General features: G+C 39.4%; 1 protein-coding gene across 16 annotated transcripts in view; it reads right to left on the bottom strand.

Annotated features, from left to right (window-relative positions):
* Positions 1 to 23,702, bottom strand: part of LOC122540264 (msx2-interacting protein) — a 104,905-nt gene that overhangs the window by 48,359 nt on the left and 32,844 nt on the right. The gene's annotated exons all lie outside the window — the stretch shown is intronic.

Below are 23,702 nucleotides of genomic sequence, written 5' to 3'. Positions count from 1 at the left end.
ATTGTGAGATTATGACTCCAAGTTCTAGGAATCAGAATGACATGGGGCTTAGGACAGAGTTAATTTTTTTGTAGAAAAAGGTCATTGCCTGGCACTCAAGTGGCAGGTAACATTTATGCCACATATCAGTTTAAGCCTAGATGTTTTCCAGGTTTTACTGCATATGGACATAGATGACTTCGGTGACTGACAACACAAAAATGGTGATGAATATTGTGTAATTATTGGCAAACATCCTCACATGTCAAATAGTGCAGCGCTGGAAAAGCACAGCCAGTCAGGCAGCATCTGAGGAGCAGCAGGAGAGTTGGGACCCCACAATCCTGATGAAGACCTTATGCTTGAAATGTAGGCTCTCCTGCTGCTCCTCAGATGCTGCCTGACCAGCTGTACTTTTCCAGTGCTGCACTTTTTGACTCTGATCTCCAGCACCCGCAGTCCTCACTTTCCCCAAACATCCTCACATGACCTTATGAAGGGAAGGTCATTAATGAAACAGCTGAAGATGGTCAGGCTTATGACATTAACAGGAGAAACACCTGTCATCATGTCCTGGAGCAAAGATGATTGACTTGCAACAACAATCCTTTGAGTTAGGTATGTCTCCTACTAGAGGAGAGTTTTCTGCCAGATTCCCGCTATCAAGTTTTGTTAGGGCCCCTTGATGCTACAATCAAATTCCAACTTGACATTAAGAGAATCACTTTCACCTCCCCTCTGGAACCCAATCTGAGTGCCTTTCCTGTGTAAGTACCGCTTGATAGTGATGAAAAGTGTTGTGACGGTCCTATGTTGATGAATGACAATACTTCAGTTGGGCATTAAGTAGCTGGATTGGATTTATCCTGCGTTTTGTTTTGCGCTTTCCCCTCTCTCTGAAAACAGCTTGGCTAGAGGCAGAGTTAGTTCTGTAACTCAAGATTTTGGTGGAACATTGTCAGAACCCAATACACTTAGCAGTATTCAGCTCCTTCATTGCTGTCTTGATATCACGTGGAGTAGATCAAATTAGAAGACGACTGGCATCTGTAGTGCAGGGACCTCAGGAGGGGGCAGAGACAGATGAGCAACTCAGCACTTCTGGCTGAAGATGGATGCAAATATTTCAACATTTGACATCTGTGGGGTAGATTCCCTCATCATTGATAGGGATATTTGTGGAGCCACCTCCTCTTGTTATATATTGCGTTATCCACCACAATTCATGACTGGATGTGGCAGCACTGCAGAGCTTTAGAACAACATATAACATAGAAAAGTACAGCACAGAACAGGCCCTTCAGCCCACGACGTTGTGCCGAGGATTATTCCTAATCTAAAATAAAAAAACTTAACCGACGCACCCCTCAATTCACTGCTGTCCATGTGAATGTCCAGCAGTCGCTTAATTGTCCCTTATGGCTCTGCTTCCACGACCATTGCTGGCAACGCATTCCATGCATTCACAACTGTGTAAAGAACCTACCCCCTCACGTCTCCTCTATACCTTCCTCCTAACACCTTAAAACTATGATCTCATGTGCCATTCAATCCTGCCCTGCGGAAAAGTCTCTGGTTATCGACTCCATCCATGCTTCTCATTACCTTGTATACCTCGATCAGGTCCCCTCGCCTCCTCTCTAGAGAGAGGATTTCCAAGCTTAGTCTCTTTTTAAGACAAGCTTTCCAACCAGGCAGCATTCTGGTAAACCTTCTTTGCACCCCCTCCAAAACCTCTATATCTTTCCTATAATAGGGCAACACAATATTCCAAGTGTGGTCTTGCAGAGCTGCAGCAAAACCTCACAATTTGATCTTGTCCAATGGTTGTGGGATTGCTTAGCAGTCTATCGATTGCAGTTTCCACAGTTTAGAGTGCCTGTTGCCTTGTTACAGCTTCACCAGGGTGACGCCTCATTTTTAGGTATACCTGATGTTGCACTTAGCAAGCCCTTCGCATTCCAGGGTTGATCAGGGAATATACCAGACCATAAAGTTGCAGAATATAACTGAATATAACTTTGCTACTGATGCATCTAGCATCATGTGGGCATCCAGTTTCAAGTTGAAAGATATGTTTGAAGTCTGTCTCATTTAGCATCATGCTACACAATACCATGGCACCTTAATAAATGCCGACTGAAAAATCAAAGTATGTCTCTACTGGCTACCCCCTTATCTAGCTGCATGAAAAAGCTCCACTCGATTTGTCACATAATTTTCCTTTCATAAAATCCTGTTGATTCTGCCTAATCATATGATTTTGTATGTGTCCAGTTACTATAATAAAAAATTCTTGAATATTCCCTACCATTGATGTCAGGATAACTGATCTACAGCCCTAGAATTATACAGCACAGATGACAGTCCTTTTGGCACATCAAGTCTGCACCACCAAAACTACACTAAATCTATACTAAGTCTACATTCTCGCATCATGCCCATAACCTTGAATGTAATGACATTTCAAATGCTCATCCAAGTACCTTTTAACGGTTGTGAGGTTACCCACCTCAATTACCATTCCAGACAGTGCATCCCAGACACGACTGCCACCCAAGCGAGAAAGTTTTTCGTGAAATCCCCACTAAACAAACAGCCTTTCATTTTAAAATTATGCCCATTTGATACTGACCTGACAACTAAAGAGAGCAGCTGCTTTCTATTCACCTTGTCCACCCCCCTCATGATCTTATACACCTCAATGTTCTCTGCTCCACAGAAAACAACCCAGGCTTATCCAGCCTCTCTTCATAGCTGAAGTGCTCTGTCTCAGGCAACATCCCAGTAAATCTTCTCTGCATCCCCTCAAACACAATCCTTCCTATAGTGTGGAGATCAGAACTTCACACAGTACTCCAGGTGTGACCTAACCAATGCACCTATTATCCCTCCATCCACTTCTTTTAGAATTCTGGGAATAGACCGTAAATTCTAGGGAATCTGTTGAATTTTATTTCCATTAATTTCTCCAGGACTTTTTCTTTAATAATATTAATTATGAACAAGTTCTTCTTTCACATTGGACCTTCAGATCCTCAATTTGTGGTGTACTTCACGTGGCGAGAGATACAAAATATGTTTATTGTCTGCCATTTCCTTTTTCTCAAAAATAGTTTCTCCTGTTTCTACCTCGAAGGAACCCACACTTACTTTTACCAATCTCTTTATTTTTGCATACTTCCAAAAGTTCTTACAACGTGTTTTGATACTTCAAAACTATCTGGCTTTCATGATCCACTTTCTCCCTCTATCACTTTCTTGTTCATCCTTTGCTCAATTTTAAACCCTCCATCCTACTAAAATTTCTACAAACATTGCAAGACTCTAGCAATCTAGCATTATGTGTAACTACTGCAGTTAGCCACTTACATGGCACTTTTCTGATGGAGATTTTATTCCTCAAAAGAACGTATCCGGTTCAGAATGAGTCACTCTCTTTTGCTATTGTTTATACAATTTTTAAATCAATTTCTCCGAACTCTCTCACCTAATACAGGATGACCACCGTATCTGCAGGCCGAGTTACCGTGGTTTCAATTACACACGGTTTACCATAGCCTAAACACATCACATGGAACGTTACAAGAACCAGTGACCTCTGGGCTGCTGGGAGGTAAATTTCCCATTTAAATAGATGGGTTTGTTACTATCCATAGTTTCAGCCATCCGTACTAGGTCTTGGAATGTATCCCCCGCAGATATTGGAGGGGGCCTTCTACTATACACGCTCTGCAGATCTAAACAAAAAAAAAGATATCTCCATTTGGTGCTTACACAAATAGAAAATGACAGGAATTGCTGTTTACCTTTTGCAGGGGTAGGGGGAAGCAAGATAGAGAGTGTGAGCATGTGCATAAAAATGAAAGTGACAACAAAACAGAAAAATGGACATGAGAAAGATTAAGAAAGTAACATAACGCAGAAATAAATGTGTCCAAATGATGAGGTTCTGTTACGTTTATCTCATGTCTAGTTTGAGTCTGAGGAAAACAAAATCCATGTATTTAAAACCTATATTTACATTACTAAAATCAACTCCAATTTCCTAATTGCAGACCCACATTTTTCTCAGTCGACATAAGCACTTGGAACCAATGCATGCAAAATTGCTAAGCACAACAGCAACGCAAAACAACTCTGCTGTCCCAATCTAAAATCAAGATGGCCTTGGCAGAGGTTTTGCTGTAACTCATGAGGATAAATACTACGTAGTACCCTGAGGTTCAAAGCCTCATGAGGGCTTTGTATCACTGGCAAAAAAAAAATCACAGGTAAACAATGTTTGTCAAACAGACCTCCATAATTTTTTTGATGCTCTGCCATTCTATTTCTCCACACTTTCCCCTACTTGAGCCACACTAGAATTTTCCTTGCCCTCACATTCCACCCACCAGCTCCTATAATCAAAAAAGCAAACCTTTGCCAGTTCACCTTGTCCAAAGGCACAACTTGCCGCCCCTCCCAACTACTTATTCTTGCACTTCTTATTCACCAATAGGCTCTTCCTTCCCAAATCACTTTCCACACAACTGTTGAAAGAATAACAGCTGTTTTCTTACCATCTCCTTTCCCAGTATCCAGGGCCTCAAACACTTCCTCCAAGTAAAACATTAATTTATTTATACTTCTTTCCACTTCGCACAACGTATTTATGGCTCACAATAGTTTCTTCTACACTAATGAACAAATATAAGTTGGGTAATCGCTTTGTCAAATAAATGGCTCAGGCACAAGTATGACTGTTAATTTCCAGTTGCCTGTCATTTTAATTTATTGTTCCACTCTGATCTCAGTGGAAAATGAAGCAACAGTGTTTCATATTTTGATTAGGTACTTTACAGCATTCCAGGCTCAACTAGGAGTTCAACAATTTCAGATCAAAACTACTATCATTCTTTTCAGACAGCACCTTCTGACAATGATTTCATGACTTCCATTGACAACTCCTTCATACTCAGCTTTTGTTTCTTTGCTTGTCCCATTACAATCCCCTTTTGCCTTTCACCATTATTCTTGTGGTCATTTAACCTTTCCTGCCTTCCACGGTTGCTCAAATGGTTCGCACTGCTGCCTCAGGGACCCTTCTGCCCTTGGGTGACTGTCACTATAGAGTTTGCACACACTGTCCCTGTGTCTGCATGGGTTTCCTTCAAATGCTCTGGTTTCATCCCACAGTCCAAAGACGAGCAGGTTAGGTGCACTGACCATGTTACATTGCCCAATTAGTCCATGGATGTACAGGCTAGATGGATCAGCCACGGGAAATGTAGGGTTACAGGGATAGAGTAGGTTAGATCTGGGGTATGCGTTGCCCCTTAATGCACTCACTTATTTCCTTTGAGAGAAAAATAGCTCCAACTTCGTCAAAAATCAGACTGCTTCACAAAATATTGAAACATCGCAATCGTACTTATCACTGTGCCAATCATCTAATCACCACTGACTCAACTACATAGCAGCTTCCGTGTTTTGCAAATGTTGTTTTTCTCTCATGTCCAACAATTAAAACAATATCAAAATCCATATTTCCGTAATCTATATGAATCTGATATCAATGGAAACCTATGTTTTACTGATAAAGTGCCAACGTTTAATTCTGTTTGAACATCCCCTTCAACTATCTGCCACTCACGTTTTTTACAAGGTCCAGTTTGGAAGAATACACACCATGCTGATTGGTTGTGAAAGGCGGCTATGGAATAAAAAACAAAAAGGCGCTATCTCCATAGTAAGAAAGGATAAATGACGCACACAGACCTGAAAGCAACACGGAGTCACAAAAAAAGGGTCAGTATAACAAAGATTGTGCTCAGGAACTCAACTGGTAAACTGAACTCAGTACAAAGAGAGCAAACAGCTGGTGCAATACTGGACAAGCATCTCAGAAATGAAATGAACCATTAAGAAATATAATCTTTAACTGGTCAGGTTTTATATCTTTAATAGAACTCTGAAAAATGACTTTTTCATCAAATTACTATTGACAACATGGCCACTGTTACAGATAGTCAAAATGCCACATATGGTTAATTCCAGAAATGTTTTAACTGAAAAAGGCAGAAGCTGATTAGCACTCAACATGAGTAGTAGCAATTCAAACAGCCATGCAAGTCAACCGCATTCCACTCTGACTGAGGACTGATACAAAAATACTTCAAAATCAGATTTACTCCCTTCATCCAGAGTACTAGAGGAGGGAACTCCCAACAACCAGCTATTATTAGTGCACAGTTTGAAACAATCTGTTTGGAAACATATTGACTGCATCATGAGCTACATTTATTTTCTGCAGAACAATATTTAAATAGGTTTTAGATAGCAACATTTCTGGAATGCTAAGGGAAAAAAGTGTCTTTTAATATAAAGTTAGGAGAAAAAAAAGAGAATGTAGCAATTTCATTAATTTCCAGCTCAATTAAACTGTCAGTTCACTAGCACGCATATTACTCACACAACTGGAATAAAGGTATATTAAAGCAGTCTTCCTACACACAGCACTGTCTGAGCTCCTACAGTCAATAACTTGTAAATAATTTGCATCAGAGAATCTTAAATTAGGAAAACACTGCTTCACAATGGCATGAGAAAAAAAAAGGTTTAGGTATTTTAAAGACCATTCCTGCAGACTAGTTTCATTAAGCAACAGTCCAATATACTAGATGGACTCAAAATGTAACTACTGCAAACTAAAATCAGGTGAAGCAGAGGCTGACCCTACAGATGCCCATCAAACAAACCAGTGGTTAGTTGGAAGTGCATAACCAGACATTCTACAATAAATGAAAAACAGTTCATTTCTATTTCTGTAATGCCTTTTACAATCTCAGTTCATCTCAAAATATTTGCAGACAATGAAGTATTCCTGAAGTGGAGTCATCATTGAATCAATATAGATTGGTGCCACAAGCATTTTCCACAGCAGGCTGGATTAACAGGATATAAAAAGTCAAAAAATATCAACATAAACTAAAATGGTAAGAGTCCAAAATGCTTTTGTCAATCTGTAAATTATATGAATAACTGGTCATTTATCCAAAATCCATAACACAACTTCTGAAATCTTGATAATGGACCAAATCTTCCATTTAAGATTCATAGAGCACAGAAATAGACTCTTCAGTCCAGCTTGTCCACACCGACCAGACATCGGAGTTTGACCTAGTCCCACTTGACATCACTTGGCCCACAAACGTCTAAACTTTTCCTATTCATACATCTATCCAAGTGCCTTTTGAATGTTGTAATTGTATCCCCCTCTACCACTTCCTCTGGCAACTTGTTCCAAATGCAAGAGAGTGTTACCCCTCAGGTCCTTTGTCAATCTTTTCCCTCTCACCTTAAACCTTTGCTCTTTAGTTTTGGACTCCCATACACCTTGGCTATTCAACTTATCCATGCCCCTGCATGATTTTATAAACCTCTATAAATCACCCCTCAACCTCCAATGCCACAGCCTATTCAGCCTCTCCATTTAGCTCATCCCTTCTAGACCTGGCAAAATTCTTGTAAATCTTTTCTGAACCGTCTCGAGTTTAACAACATCCTTCCTATAAAAGGGTGACTAGGATTGTACACAGCATTCTTAAAGTGGCCTCACCAAAATCTTGTACAGCTGCAACATGACTTCCCAACTCCTACACTCAATGATCTGATCAATGAAGGCAAGCCTGCCAATCGCCTTCTTCACCACCCTATCTACCTGCGACTCCACTTTCAAGGAACTATGCACCTGCACCCCCTAGGTATTTTTGCTCTGTGACACTCCCTAGGACTCTACCAATCACTGCATAAGTTTCCTCAATCTCCATGTAATTTTTAAAAGCTTGCTAGAATTGTACTTCATTAGGTCATTGCACCTGTTACAGAAAATTAGGGCATGTATTTAATAGTACAAGTATATTTTTAAAAAAGATTAAAATGGTGCTTTATAAAAAAACTTTGCACTTGCCTCTCTGGTAATCCAATCTTTCTTCACTCAGTTTAACTTCATATTATCCGAGCTAATTTGCTGTTTACTTCTGCTGTTCCTCCATTTTTCTCAATTCTTAAATCTTAACAAGTTATTCTGGCATCATTAAAGTCCCTGACACCCATTACCCTTGCCACACTGTTACATACTTGCACTTCAAATTAGTAAAGTTCCAAATTACAATTGATTTGACTGATGCAGCAAGATGTTCAAATATTAGTGCATGTAATGAGATGTGCTATTTCAACAAGATTTGGCATTCAAACTTCAATCTATGACCTCCTAGAGAATGCATTTTGCCTGAATGATAAGAGGCTAGAAATTGACTGCAAATTATCAATTTCATAAACACGATTTTCTTAAATTGTTGAAACTGATAGAGTTCTTTACATCCTCATACTTGAGCATAAATTGTGTTATGGAATAAGTCATCCTCCCATACAGTGATCTAATCCACCCACATCAAAACAACAGTAAGTACGTATCTAAAAATAACAAACTATGAGCACAGTGGAAAGCTATAAACAGGTGCATAGAAAGGGAAGTTCAATTAACACAAGGGAGAAGGGAACAGAAGGCCAACTGGGTTGACTGGCTGCTTTTGTACGTACATGCAAAGTAATAGTATGGCATTGTTTGAAATTATTTCTAACACTATGCTTAATTGAAAAATTCTTGGCAGTCATTATATCTACTTTTGAATAAAAACACAGTCATTACAAGCAAGATAAATATTCCTCAACTATGTTAAGAACAGATTTACAACACCAACGCATGTAACTGTAGGAGTCCCTAAGAAAGGTTTGAATTACTACCCAGCCAAATGCAGATTTCAGGCATCGGTGGAACACCCAGTTAAAAAACAAAGCAACTCATTTTACTAGGAAAGTGCATTTGGCCCAATTTGTTAAAAAAACATTGGAAACACTAACTTTACAACAAAATGGCACATTTATACAGCACCTTTAACTAAGCAAAATGTGAAAGGTATTTCCATAAGAATGTTAAACCACAGAGAATAACTGGACCCAAGTACATAATTCTTTGAAATTTGCATCATGTAGACAGGGTGGTTAAAAAGACATTTAGCATGCTTGCCTTCATTGCTCAGACCTTTTGAGTATAGGAGTTGGAACATCATGTTGAGGCTGTACAGAAAATTGGTGAGACCTCTTTAAGAGTACTGTATACAGCACTGGTTGCCCTGTTATAGGAAAGATAATATCAAACTGGAGTGTGTCCGGAAAAGGTTTACCAGGATGGTGCCAGTAATGAAGGATTTGAGTTATAAAAATAGGTTGGGTAGGCTGAGACATTTTTCATGGAGCATCGGAGTTGAGGGGTGACCTTATAGAGGTTTATAAAATCACAATCTTTTCCCTCATGGAGGGGTTAAAAGAGTTCAAAATTACAGGTTTTTTTAGGATGAAAGGGGAAAGTTTCAAAAAGAACATGAGGGACCATTTTTCTTTAATAGCACAACTGGTTCTATATATGAAATGAATTGCCAAAGGAAGTGCTGGATGCAGGTACAGCTACAACATTTAAATGACATTTGGACAAGTTCTCGAATAGGAAAGGTTTGGAGGGATATGGGCCAAGTGCAGGCAAGTGGGATTAGTTTAGTTTAATTTGGGAACATGGACTACCATAGATTATTTGGACCAAAAGGTCTGTTTCCATGCTGCATGACTATGATATTAGGATAAAAAACCAAAAGCTTGGTATTCCCAATACTGCCATACACTCTACAAATAAGCAAGAAAATACTAATCCTGAGGTACCCAGATAACTGATTATGTTTTCCCTCTCAGACATTAGCTTCTGTAAGTGAAAACGAAGTAACACTAAAATTTAAGCAGCAAATGACAAAATAAACCATAGCAAGCAGTAAATTTGCAGAATTCTCCTTCTATCCACAAGATTTTTGGGATTATTACAATAAAAATAACTTCAAACTCCCAACTGCTTTCCCATTCCTCTTAGTTCATTTTTCTCCTTATGTTCTAAATGAAAAGACTGTTATATTGTATGCAATTCAATATTAATTTTCAGAAATGAATTAGATTTTTACTTGAAAAGGGAAAAAAAATTGCAGGAAAAGACTAGGGTGACTTCAATAGCTGTTTCAAAGGGTTTGCACAACATTTGGGCCAAATGACAGATTCCTGACTGTAAGATTCAATAATTCTTCAGAGACTTTTAGCATGGATAGATCCACTCAGCTGCAGCCCAATATTGCTGCAATATTGCAAAAAGCATGTTGCTTTATCCTTAGACAAAATTGAACTTCTTTTTAAGTTACAAATATAAAGATTATATCTTTTTTTTTTATTTTGATTGTAAACTGAAATTGGAACAGAACTATTTTATGAAACAAAGATTATTGAAGGATTGCTGCATTTTGAAAAACAAAGCAACTAATCCAACTCTCATTAAAAGTATGTTTACACATTAGCTTGTTTAAGAAGTATTGGAAGCAGTTTGCAAATGAGCCTGAGCCAAGGTATGTGTACAAGTGGTGCTTTGGCTGGCAGCAAGTAACTGATTAGCCTATGGACTGGTGATGAGTTATTGATGGCAAATGCACCTGCTTGGAACAAATATGATTGCCTAAAGGTAGATGAACAGTTTTTTTGTGGGCAGTAGTGGATGTTCTGGCAAAAACCCATGGAAGAGAAGAGACTGTTTTTGCTTGTTATAGCCATTTTACTTCTCATTTCCGGTTGATATAAGCTGTGATGTTTGACTGTTAAGTCAAAGAGCTTTATAACTGGGGATCACCTTGTGCCTCCTACAAACAAATGAAGGAAGACCTTAAAGCAGCATTCTAATCAGCATAAGGACCATGTCAGCAAAACCTGTGGACAGGAACCACTGAACTTCCCAACCTTCCGCTCCACCCATAAGTCTTGCTTTGTTTTGTGTCTATCTATATTGGTCTGTATGTAGGTATAGGGAGGAATTTATAATAGTGTTAGAATTTTAACTCAGTTATATACTGATGATTAATAATTGCTTACCTGTAGCTAGTCTATTTATTTAAAATAAATGATCACTCATGTTAAGTACAAAGACTGAGTTCATGCTAAGTGTATGGAATGAGCTGCCAAAGGAAGTGGTGGAGGCCAGTACAACTGCAACATTTAAAAGGCATCTGGATGGGCATATGAATAGGAAGGGTTTGGAGGGATGTGGGCCAGGTGCTGGCAGGTGGGACTAGATTGGGTTGGGATATCTGGTCGGCATGGACGAGTAGCACCGAAGGGTCAGTTTCCATGCTGTACATCTCTAGGACTTTTTGAAAATGTCTCTGTTGCCCAATCTCTCTATTTCATAGGTTTTCTCCATTTTCCTCTGCTACTGTGACTAAAATTCTTGTTCTTACACATCGTATTTGCTTTAACTTTGACACTATGTATCACTAGGAAAAAGTAAGGACTGCAGATGCTGGAGACCAGAGTTGAAAAGTGTGGTGCTAGAAAAGCGCAGCAGGCCAGGCAGCATCCGAGAAACAGGAGAATCGACGTTTCGGGCATAAGCCATTTTTCAGGAATGAGGCTGGTGTGCCATGCGGGCGGAGATAAAAGGTGGTGGGGGGGGGGGAAGCGCTGGGAACACAATAGGTGGAAGGAAGTGAGGGTGACGGTGATAGGCCGGAGAGGGGTGCGGACGGAGAGGTTGGGAAGAAGATTGCAGGTCAAGAGGGCGGTTCTGAATCTGGGGTTTGGGACTGAGATAAGGTTTGGGGAGGGGAAATGAGGAAGCTGGAGAAATCTACATTCATCCCGTGTGGTTGGAGGGTTCCTAGGCGGAAGATGAGGCGCTCTTCCTCCAGGCGTCGTGTGGTCTAGTGATGGAGGAGGCCAAGGACCTGCATGTCCTTGGCGGAGTGGGAGGGGGAGTTAAAGTGTTCAACCACGGGGCGGTTGGGTTGGTTGCTGCGGGTGTCCCAGAGGTGTTCCCTGAAACGTTCCGCAAGTAGGCGGCCTGTCTCCCCAATGTAGAGGAGACCACATCGGGTGCAGCGGATACAGTAAATGATGAGTGTGGAGGTGCAGGTGAATTTGCGACGGATATGGAAGGATCCACTGGGGCCTTGGACGGAGGTGAAGGGAAGGTGTGGGCGCAAGTTTTGCGCTTCTTGCGACTGCAGGGGAAGGTGCAGGGGTTGATGGGGGATGTGGACCTGACGAGTGAGTCGCGGAGGGAGTGGTCTCTCCGGAACGCTGATAGAGGTGGGGAGGGAAATATATCCCTGGTGGTGGGGTCTGTTTGGAGGTGGCGGAACTGACAGAGGATGATACGATGTATCCGGAGTTTGTTGGGGTGGAAGGCGAGGACCAGTGGGGTTCTGTCCTGGTGGCGACTGGAGGGGCGGGGCTCAAGGGCAGAGGTGCGGGAAGTGGAGGAGATGCGATGGAGAGCATCGTCGACCACATCGGAGGGGAAATTGCGGTCTTTGAAGGAGGCCATTTGGGCTGTCCGGTAGTGGAATTGGTTTTCCTGGGAGCAGATGCGGCGGAGGCGAAGGAATTGGGAAAATGGGATGGCATTTTTACAGGGGGCAGGGTGGGAGGTAGTGTAATCTAGGTAGCTGTGGGAGTCGGTCGGTTTGTAGTAAATGTCTGTGTTGAGTCGGTCGCCCAAGATAGAAATGGAGGGGTCTAGGAAGGGGAGGGAGGAGTCTGAGATGGTCCAGGTAAATTTGAGGTCGGGGTGGAAGGTGTTAGTAAAGTGGATGAACTGTTCAACCTCCTCGTGGGAGCACAAGGTAGCGCCAATACAATCACCGATGTAGCTGAGGAAAAGGTTGGGGATGGTGCCAGTGTAGCTGCGGAAGATGGACTGTTCCACATGTCCGACGAAGAGGCAAGCATAGCTGGGGCCCATGCGGGTGCCCATGGCTACTCCTTTGGTTTGGAGGAAGTGGGGGGATTGGAAGGAGAAGTTGTTAAGAGTGAGGTATCACTGTCTTCCTTTAACATCTCTCACCTCACTAGCACAGTTTTCCATTGGTACCACTGAGACCATTGGTGACACAACATATTATTCATTAGTTTATCTCAGCTATATATGATTTCTGCTAGTGTACTACCAGGCTTCACTGCTTTTCCCTCCTTTATCATCTAGTTGTATTTTTTAATTTAACCTGTTCAAGGATGTTTTGACACATCTCTGGAACAGCTACAACTTGAACCAATGTCTTCTGGCCGAGAGGGTGGAATACCACAACTATACAACAAGAACCCCAGTCCATCAGCGATATACTTGCTTTGGTGACATCATCCAAAATTATGGAATTGGGTTCCAGTTGTATGCTGACGACATCCATTTTACGGCTGCTAATGAAATTTACAACTGCTTGTCTGAGTAAGTTGTATGATGCATTACTACTGTTCAGGCAAAGCAGTGACTTCAGTCACTACACAAATGCTGCAAAGAAAAAGTACTGCAATATTTATTCAGAGCCAGGCTACAAATCTGGTCAATTATTGAAATAACAAGCAACACAATGGTGTGTTCTTTAGAACGGGAAATGAATTTAAATTCTTAGAATGCTTTCAATAAGTTTTCTTAATATTCCATTCCATTAATAATCTACGCCCATTTTGAAATACTGCAGTGAATCATGTAAGTAGCCAAATAAACGCCTTTATATACATAATTAGATTCAGAAACAAGATTTGATTTCCACATTCAAAGTCTCTAATCTGAATCAATCTCCCTGGAAACCGAACGTTTCAAGAAGGGTTTCTACTAACTCCAGGTTCATATTGCAATTTATATCCACATTTTTGTGAAAATCGCAAATACAAATTTTTCCTTTTGCCTTTTCAGCATCCACTGAAAAATAGCAGCTCAAAAATGTGTTAAGATAAATGAAAGAAGCGGAAGTGTTTTGATATGTGGTGTGATAGATTTAAAAAGTAGCTACAGCAGTGGAGAAAGAAGCAAATGATGGGATATGGCTGTTTTGAGGAGTAGAGTTTTCAGTGTAATGTGGGGGAGGGGAGAAGGGCAATTTTGGGGTTTGATAGTTAAGGATTGCTGGTAATAGTGATAGTGGTTTAGCAGCATTATAGAAAAGTGGGTTGATGATGACTTTCTTTTAAGCAAAGATAATAACATTAGAAGTTCAGCTCAAGAGCAAAACATTGTAAGTAGTCCTAGATCATCATCATAATGACATGATGGTCAGAAAAGACAACCTTGGTAACATGAGTACAGAGTTTTCACAGTGTTTAATTTCAAGTATGTTAATGAGATGTAAAAGGGTTCATTTGTTCTGCTGACATGTAAGAAATTGGATGTCCCAGCAGATTCTTGCAGGCAGAATGTGACAATCTAATCATACTCTGCAAATGCTGACGTTTAAGGAATAATCTACTCACACATTGTTTTTGGGTGGCATGTGACTATGGGGGAGTAGGAGGGAGTTGTGCCTTGCGTGCATGACTGACTGTGATGCAAGACCCTGTATAAAGGGAGGACGGTTCCTTTGTTCAGGGAGCCTCTCTGGATACAGCTCCGCAAGCCTCATGAAGTCTTAAGTAATCCTCCAAAAAAGCTTGTACTTGCTGAAATAAATCATGGTTGTTCACTGAAGTTGGCATATTGCAGTTGCATTAGGCATGTAAGAATCTCAAGAAGGGAACCTCACATTAAGACTCATCTAAGGCAGGATATCAAACTGTTTGATGTCAACAGAAGTGATGGAAGTGCAGAGATGGACATAATCAAGTTTTATGCACACACTTGCCAAAGCTTTGGACGTCATCAACTAGCATTCAAATAAGGACTGAGAAATGCCAAGGATAATTGTGGGTACATTCAAGAGTTGACAAAGTAAAATGGGAAAATAAACCATCATAAGAAATGCTCTGGCTATAATTGTTACAACTCTAACCAATCAATTGATGCTCTGCAAAGCTACACAAAGCAGGAGAGATGTTGGCCCAGCAATTCTTCTATCCTGCATACATTAAAATTAAAAACACACCACTAACATTTTTCAATCTTAAAAATTCTGTACATGTGATCAGCCTCAGCGTCTCACACAATTAGCCACTGTACATGTTCAGCTCTACTCAAGCACTGGAACAGACAAGCTGAAAGTAACAACGGTGGGTAAGTGACTCAACAGATGAGTTGAGATCAGAGATGGGCAATGATGTAGAGATGAAAGTTGACAGTGATGGCAATGAAGAGGTCGTGGATCTGAAGTGGGTATGATCAAAATGTGGTCAGATACATCTTTATACATGACAGTCACAAATATACACATGATATAGGGAACTTAGCATGTCTTACGATATTGGGGCTATTCACGAAAGGTATAAAAATTGTATCACAAAATGTAACGTATCACTCTTCTGTTAAAGTGTGTCCCTCTAAGGCTACAAAGACTAACAAAAAAAGTGAAAACTGGATGGGTTCATTCACAAGGTTATCGGTTATTCAGACCTGGGATCAAAACCATAGCTTTGTGGAAGGTCAGTTAAGAAAGAGGACAGTATTTATTTATACAACATCCTTCAAAATCTCAAATTAACCCAAAGCAATTCAGTTAAGTATATTTGAAACATAATTGCTCAGGAAATAGCAGCGAACTTGGGCAGAGAATTTGTCAATCAATGTTATAAAATCATGTAATCTGTTTGGGTTGCGGGGTAAATATTGATAGGCAATCAGATTCTTTTAAGACACCTCTTTGTACAGGAGTTGTTACCTTCACCTGAGTGGACATGTGTTTCATCTAAAAGATGGCAAGGCTGTGGTTCTGGCATCTTCCAGTGCAGGCTTTTCTGCTTTGTTTATTTTCTTTCTCTCAATGAAGAATAGAAATTTGATTTGACAATGTGATATAAATCAAGTCAGAGAGAGGTACTACACGGAAAGAGATGCTTTTGTGTAACGCACCAGCCTCTGCGTGAAAAAGTTGCCCTTAGGTCACTTTTAAAATCTTTCAACTCTCACCCCAAGTCTATGCCCTCTAGTTCTAGACTCCCCCACCCCAGAGGAATAAACTTGCCTATTTACCCTACCCATGCAACTCATGATTTTATAAACCTCTGTGAGGTCACCCCTCAGTCTCCAATGCGCCAGAGAAAATAGCCCCAGCCTATTCAGTCTTGCCTTATAGCTCAAATCCTCCAACCCCAGCAACATCCTTGTAAATCTTTTCTGAACCCTTTCAAGTTTCACAACATCCTTCCAATAGGAGGGAGACCAGAATTGCACATAATATTCCAAAAGTGGCCGAGCCAAATGTCCTGTACAGCCATGACCTGCCAACTCCTATACTCAGTGCTCTGACCAATAAAAAGTGAGCATACCAAACACTTTCTTCACTATCCTATCTAACTGCGACTTTACTTTCAAGAAACTATGAACCTGCACTCAGAGATCACCTTGTTCAGCGACACTCTGCAGGATCTTATCATTAAGTGTACAAGCCCTGCCCTGATTTGCCTTTCCAAAATGCAGAACCTCACATTTATCTAAATTCCATCTGCAACTCCTTAGCCTATTGGCACATGATCAAAATCCCACTGAACTTTGAAGTAACCTTCCTCGCTGTCCACTACATCTCCAATTTTGGTGTCATCTGCAAACTTACTAACTATACCTCCTATGTTCACATCCAAATCATTTATATAAATGATAAAAAGCAAGGTCCCAGCACCAATCTTTGTGGCATACCACTGGTCATAGGTCTCCAATATGAATAGCAATCATCTACCACTACTTGCTGTCTCCTATCTTTGAGCCAGTTGTATATCCAAATGGCTAGTTTTCCCTGTATTCCATCTGATCTAACCTTGCTAACCAGTCTATCATGAAGAACGTTGTTGAACGCCTTACTGAAGTCCATATAGATCACATCCATCGCTCTGCCCTCATCAATCCTCTTTGTTATTTCTTCAAAAAACTCAATTAAGTTTGAGACATGATTTCCCATGCTGAAAGTCATGTTAACTATTCCTAATCAGTCCTTGCCTATCCAAATATATGCAAATCCTGTGCCTCAGGATTCCCTCCAACAACTCACCCACCACTGATGTCCAGCTCACCAGTCTACAGCTCCCTGGTTTTTCCTTACCACCTTTCTTAAATAGTGGCACCATGTTAGCCAATCTCCAGTCTTCTCACCTCATTTGTGAAGATCGATGATACAAATATCTCAGCAAGGGGCTGTAATCACTTCCCTAACTTCCCATAGTACTCAAGGGTACACTTAAGGTTCTGGAGACTTACCCCCTTTATGTGTTTTAAGATATCCAGCACCTCCTCCTCTGAAATATGGACATTTATTCAAGATGTTACCATCTATTTCCACACATTTTATATCTTCTATGTCCTTCTCCACAATAAAGACGGATGCAAAATTCTCATTTAGTAACTCCCATATCTCCTGCAGTTCTACACATAGGCCCTCCATTTGATGTTTGAGGGGGCCAATTCTCTTCCTAGTTACCCCTTTGCCGTTAACGTATTTATAAAATCCCTTTGGATTCTCCTTAACCTTGTTTGCCAAAGCTACCTCATGTCCCTCTTTTGCCCTATTGATTTTCCTCAAATATACTCCGACTGCCTTTATATTCTAAGGATTCATGATCTCTGCTGTCTATACATGACATTTCTTTCCTCCTTTTTCTTAACCAAAACCTCAATTTCTCCAGTATGTGCACACAAGAAGCCTCTTGTACATAATCAGTTAAAAACTCAAGATCCAAGATGTAGATTTCAGGTGATGAGGCAAAATTGGAATAAGACCTCCAATGATTAGTCAATCCATGTAAGAACTACTCTAACTTTAAATTGCACTTTGACTTGATATTATTTGCATTATTTTAACCATTTTCTGTTTTTAAATCAGGCAACATCTTTTAAAAGACATAGAATTAAAGGCTTAGTTCTATAAACCTTTTGTTATGTATTACCTACATATCTGTTGTATTGCACTGATTGAATAGGACTATTTATAAATACACATGAAAATATTGGAAAGGTGCTGTATGTGCCAGCAAGGGAGTAATTGAAATGAGAAATATATAATGATGGAAATGTGTAAGCAATTGAACACCATGATGATGCCAGTGTTAAGTCAGAAAACATGGTACTTTATTTAAGTGCCTAAAACTGCTGTTTCTGCATCATTCAGACCCATACCCCCAAGTTCTCTCACTTTCTCATCTGTGTAGGGAGGGGAGCGAGGAGAGCACGGCAGGGGTGGAGGGGGAAGAAGAGCAAGGGAAAGACAGGGACTGACAGCGAGGAAGAGAACAGGGACATGAATACTCATTTGAAGTAGATTTTTTTAAATGGTAAACAATGGCTTTTATCTAATCCCCATTCCCAACAACTTGTGCTCCTCCATGATAACGTGCTCCCTTTGTCTATCCCCCCCTCCCAAACCTGCTCACTATCCATTCCCATCAACCCTCTCAATTGGCTCCCTTCTGAACAGCCTGCTCAACCACTTTACCCTATTTGTGCCACTTCACTCCTCTTTGTGCCACTTCACTCAACTCACCCTTAATCCTTCATTCATTTCTTTCAACAATGCGCACCCAAAAGGCCAGAAGCCTCACTTATGATCCAACTCACCTCCATCCATTTCCTACGATTATGTCTTCTTGGCTTTAAAAACTCACTATGCTTTAAAAATAAACTGGAATGATTTGTGTGCCTGCTAATTTAGAGAATTCCATCGAACTCATGTTATGTTTCATTAGAAAGTTTTGTCACATTAATATTAATCTTTCTAATTTTGAAGAAAATACAGGCTAAGTAATTAGCTGGCTTCAAAAATCTTTTGTTGAATTAACTCTAGAGAGAGAACTGACTTTCTCCGCCTTAACTCTTTTCCTGTCTGACCTACTTCTCTCTCTTCTTTTCACACCATGTCGCACTTTATAAAGAATGCTATGAATTTTATCTCAGTGCTGATTTTGGAATTGATTTTTGAGCAATTTTTCAAATAATTTTAAGGAACAACAATTGGAAACTGTAAGGAACTCTAAAAAGCAAAAGATTCCAATACAGTTTTCCGACAATACTAATATATCGTAGGAATTAAGAATGCAGAGCTTAAGCTCAAGACACTACTATTCCACAGCTCTGGGCCAAAACATCAACTTCAAGTCTGAGCTTTGCAAGAAGCAAGTCCTTACTACAGGAGGAATTCATTACCACAGGAAGCAATTGATGCCAAAACACTGAATGCATTCAAGAAGCAGCTAGATATAGCACTTGGGGCGAATAGGATTAAACGTTCTAGGGAGAAAGCAGGATTAGGCTATTGAGTTGGACCATCAGCCATGATCGTCATGGATGGCGGAATAGGCCTGAAGGGCCGAATGGCCTGCTCCTGCTCCTATTTTTCTAGGATAGCAAAATTTGAATTGAAGGCATTAGAGGACACAAAGAACAACCCAATGGATAAATTCAATCATATTATTGCAAAATAAATATCTTCTAACATTGGTTACATTTTTTTGAACATTCTGAACAACTTTCAATTGCAAAGGAAAAGAAATGGCTGTTGAAAAAAACTTACTTTCTAAGGCAATGTCAAAACTTAAATGATGAGACTGTACAGGCCAGTAGTCAACTTAAGTTAAATAGGCACATTCCAAATCAATGAATCAAGTATTTGTATATATTGACAATGGGTTAAGCATAGACTTTGTTTTAGATTTGATAACAATTAGCATTTCCAACATTGTTAACTGTAAGTTAATATCATCCTGGAAGGAATTTAGTAGGATGTTAATAGAGACCCTCTGTAAATTGTGCAATTGCTTTAAATGGCATCTGTAAAAGATGTTTTAGGCAACTGAATTAACTTTACACTAAAACACAATGCCCATGCATGTATAGGAGGAATGAAAGCCTGAACAGACGAGACCCATTAAAGTGCATTGTAAAAGTTTCTGCAGATATAAGCAGCTCAATCATGAAGGCTAAGTGACTTATTTTGCAAAAGTGCAGTAGGGACTTAAAAGCACAATATGTATGGAGACAAAAACAAACAGTCTGTCACAATTTTATAACAGTGACTCTTAGTGATCGTTGAAAGTGATTATGTATGGAAGGGAAAAGGAAACTGTTTAATAAAAATGCAATTGAATTGAGTTAAACATACATATACATGAATATTATGTTAAGTTTTATAAATTACCCAAAGCCACAACTCTTATCTTAAAAATGTATAAATTGTACTCATTAAATGCCTAAAATACACTTGAAGTTTTTTAGCCAAATGTCATGAAAATCCCAAGATATATTTTGAAATTCAAAAATAACATGCAATATTTTTCCAAATTACAGCATGAACATCTCTTCCAAATCCCTCGTAAAAAAGACATTTATTCTCTAAAGACATTTCCACAGCACTCCGCTACTCCTCCTCTCCACCCCACCCCACCCCCACAACATCAGCTCTACTGTACTGGGGTGGCAATAACATCTGCAAGTATACTGACAGGCAGTGACTGAGAATATAATCCCTCCTCTCTCTCGGTTAACCACAGACTCCTGCCAGTCACATGCCTCCTCCCCTCTATCCTTTCCCCTTGCACCACAAGGACTCCATCAGAGAAGGAAGTGAAGTTCATATTACCACTGTGACATGGCCAGCTGCCAAGTCAAACTGGATATTTCCAGTTCAAACTAGCTGAGAAGCCAAACAAGTAGTTCAAGCTTTTGCTGTATTCAGATGCAAGCCTTTCAACACAGTTTGCCAAATAAAACTCCATAACACAATATTCAGTCACATAATGTTACTACAGTATTATATTCCTGAAATAGTGACATTCCCTTTCCAACCTCAAACTTTAGAATAAAAATATAAAACATTACAGCATTCTGGAATTCAGTCTATTTCGCCGATATAGTTCTTCACCAATGCACACAAGTTGCAGAAATCAATCACTTTCCTTTGTCTGCGGATCACATTCACTTCTGTGCTTCTTGCTTTATAAAATTTTCAAACACAAAAACTTCTAATTAAAATTACAATCTGAGCATGTTAATCAAAATGAACAGAAAATAAAACTATGCTGAAGCTATTTCTGCGTTCTGCAACAAACAGGCTTATTTTTCACAAAATTCATGTGACACAACAGCCTTCCAAAAATGATCCACTTGGGCTTTTATGTATAATGTTTACCATGTTTAACTAAATCTCCAGGCATTTAAGTATATCTAATTTAAAAGCCAGATGGGTTCTCTTTATTATGCAGTACACAAAGCACAGTGGGTACAAATTCAAATATATCAGATTAAAAAGGGGGACAAAATTCTTAAGATGTCAAATTGTGCTTCACACATTTGTGCGTTTGAATTTAGAAGTAGTTTCATCTGTCATTTCAATCTGACAGCCACATAACTTGCTTCAGCGAGCAGTCAGCAAACCAAATGATGCCAAGCTGACCAATCTGCACCAAGCAATCTGAGGTTCTCCCAAAACACATTCAAAGCATCAAGTCAAAAGGTTTTCAGATGATAAAAGCTTCATGAAATGAAAGATACAAGATATAATCAGCTTTGACTTTTCAAGGTTCAAAAATCACCAAGCTCTCTCCATATACTTAACTACCTTGGCATTTGTCATTTGTGTTAATTCCCATTAGAATCATATAGTCGCAAATATGGAAATAATGTCAAAAGCACACAAGAAGTGTGCCTTATACAGTCTCTAAGTAAATTCAAAAACTGATAAATAATATTAAATTTGAATTCTGCAGACTGTTTTGAAATGTTGAACTTTTTTTTGTTTATTCATTCACAGGAGGGCAGTATCGCTAGCTAGGCCTACATTTATTGCCCGTCCCTAATTGACTATTAGACTATCCTTTGAGCAATCTCATTGCTGTGGGTCTGGAGTCACATTTAGGCCAGACCAGGTAAGAATGGCAGTTTCCTTCAACTAAAGGACATTAGTGGACCACATTTTTAAATCCGCACAAATTTACAAGTTTTTATTAAGAAAGCAGCTAATTTTCAATTCTTTGTGGTGTCTTATTCAACAAGAACTTATTAAATTATCATTAAGGACAACAGCCCCGATAACCTTCACTCCACAGCTTTTAGCACAACTCAGACTGTATGGATGTTGCTAAAATGCCCAACCAATGTCATATATTGTATAATATAGGCAAAACTATCACCTTCCTTTTCATGCTACCTGTTTTACAAACATATTACATAACACATCATTAAAATGTTAATGATTTAATTGGTCAAAAATGAAATAATGTTGGAAATACTTATTGCCAAAGCAGATTTCTTTTTAAAAGACTAAAAGGTATTTCACTGAACAAAGGCAGTATGATGGAGGCAGTGCAAACCGAAAAGATCCAAGAAGCCAAGTTTGTTGAGAGATTACAATCAGGTAATACAGATTCAATACCATATTTTGAAGAATGCTAATTTAAACTATAGATTTCTGCATAATTGTATTTTAATATGAGAGTACAATTTCACTAGTACTCCAAAGCACACAGAGAATGATAATTTGAGGATTCATGTTTCTTCAACTGTTTGACATTTAACTGAGAATGTGCCTGTTTAAAAAGGTACAGGATGAAAGAGTGAAAGACTAAGTTAATTACTGAAACACATTTAGTTTTCATTAAGAGTGGCCATAAGGTCAGCTACAAAGTATTTCCAGTATAGATTAAGTAGCTATCAGAGAAATTTTGCTTCCTAATGAAATTCAACTTAATAATAAATAAAAACAACAACTTTCTACAAATATTTAGAGAAAAGAGTCATCGAAGTGAGCACTGGTCCTATGGAAGATGCTACAGGAGAATTAATAATGGAAAATAGGGAAATAGGAGATGAGTGGAACAGATCATTTCCATCAGTCTTCACTATAGAGGATACAAGTACCATTCTAGAAGCAGCGATAAATTAGGAACTCTTGAGTTTCACAATCACTGGGAGAAGTGGTACTGAGTAAACTGCAGGCTGACAAATACCCAGATGCTGATGGACTACAACCTGAGGTCTTAAAACAAAGTAGTTAGTGAGATAGTGAAGCATTGGTGTTAATTTTCCAGAACTCTCTCAATTTAGTCATGGTCCTGTTAGTTTGGCAAATAGCGAGCGTAACTTTTTTTTTTAAAAAAAAGGGAGGCAGAATCGTGGGAACATCTGCCATAGGGAAAATATTAGAAGCTATTATTGAGAAGGTTATAGCAGGGCACTTAGATAAGTTCAAAATAATCAGGATGAGTTACCATGGATTTGTGAAAGGGAAATCATGTCTGACTAACCTGTTGCAGTTTTTTTCAAGGAGATAACAATTGAAGGAAGGGGTATCAGTGGATGCACTAAGAATTCTAAAGGTATTTAAGGAACCATAAACGTTACCACTTGAAACAAAAGATTAATGAACAGAAAACAAAGGATAGACATAAATGCATCTTATTAGGTTGGAAAGATACAATGAAGAAGGTGCCATAGGGAACACTGCTGGGGCCGCAACTCTTTACAATTTATACAGATGACCTGGATGAAATGATGGGAGACATAGTTACCAAAATTGCTTTGACACAAATATATAGAGGAAAGTAAGTTAGTTTTGAAGGAGATGTGGTCAGAAGTCACATAACATATGACTAAGAAGCAACACTCAAAGCTTGTGATTTCAAATAAACCTGTTGGACTATAATCTGGTGTTGTGTGACTTCTGACCCTGTCCACCCCAGATCAACACTGGCACCTCCACATC

Source organism: Chiloscyllium plagiosum, unplaced genomic scaffold, assembly GCF_037043375.1.
Source record: "Chiloscyllium plagiosum isolate Xiang-an unplaced genomic scaffold, Cpla_swu_hap1 HiC_scaffold_37, whole genome shotgun sequence".
NCBI classification, from domain to species: Eukaryota; Metazoa; Chordata; class Chondrichthyes; order Orectolobiformes; family Hemiscylliidae; genus Chiloscyllium; species Chiloscyllium plagiosum.
The sequence above is the reverse complement of the archived record's forward strand: the minus strand, read 5'-3'. Positions and strand labels throughout refer to the sequence as shown.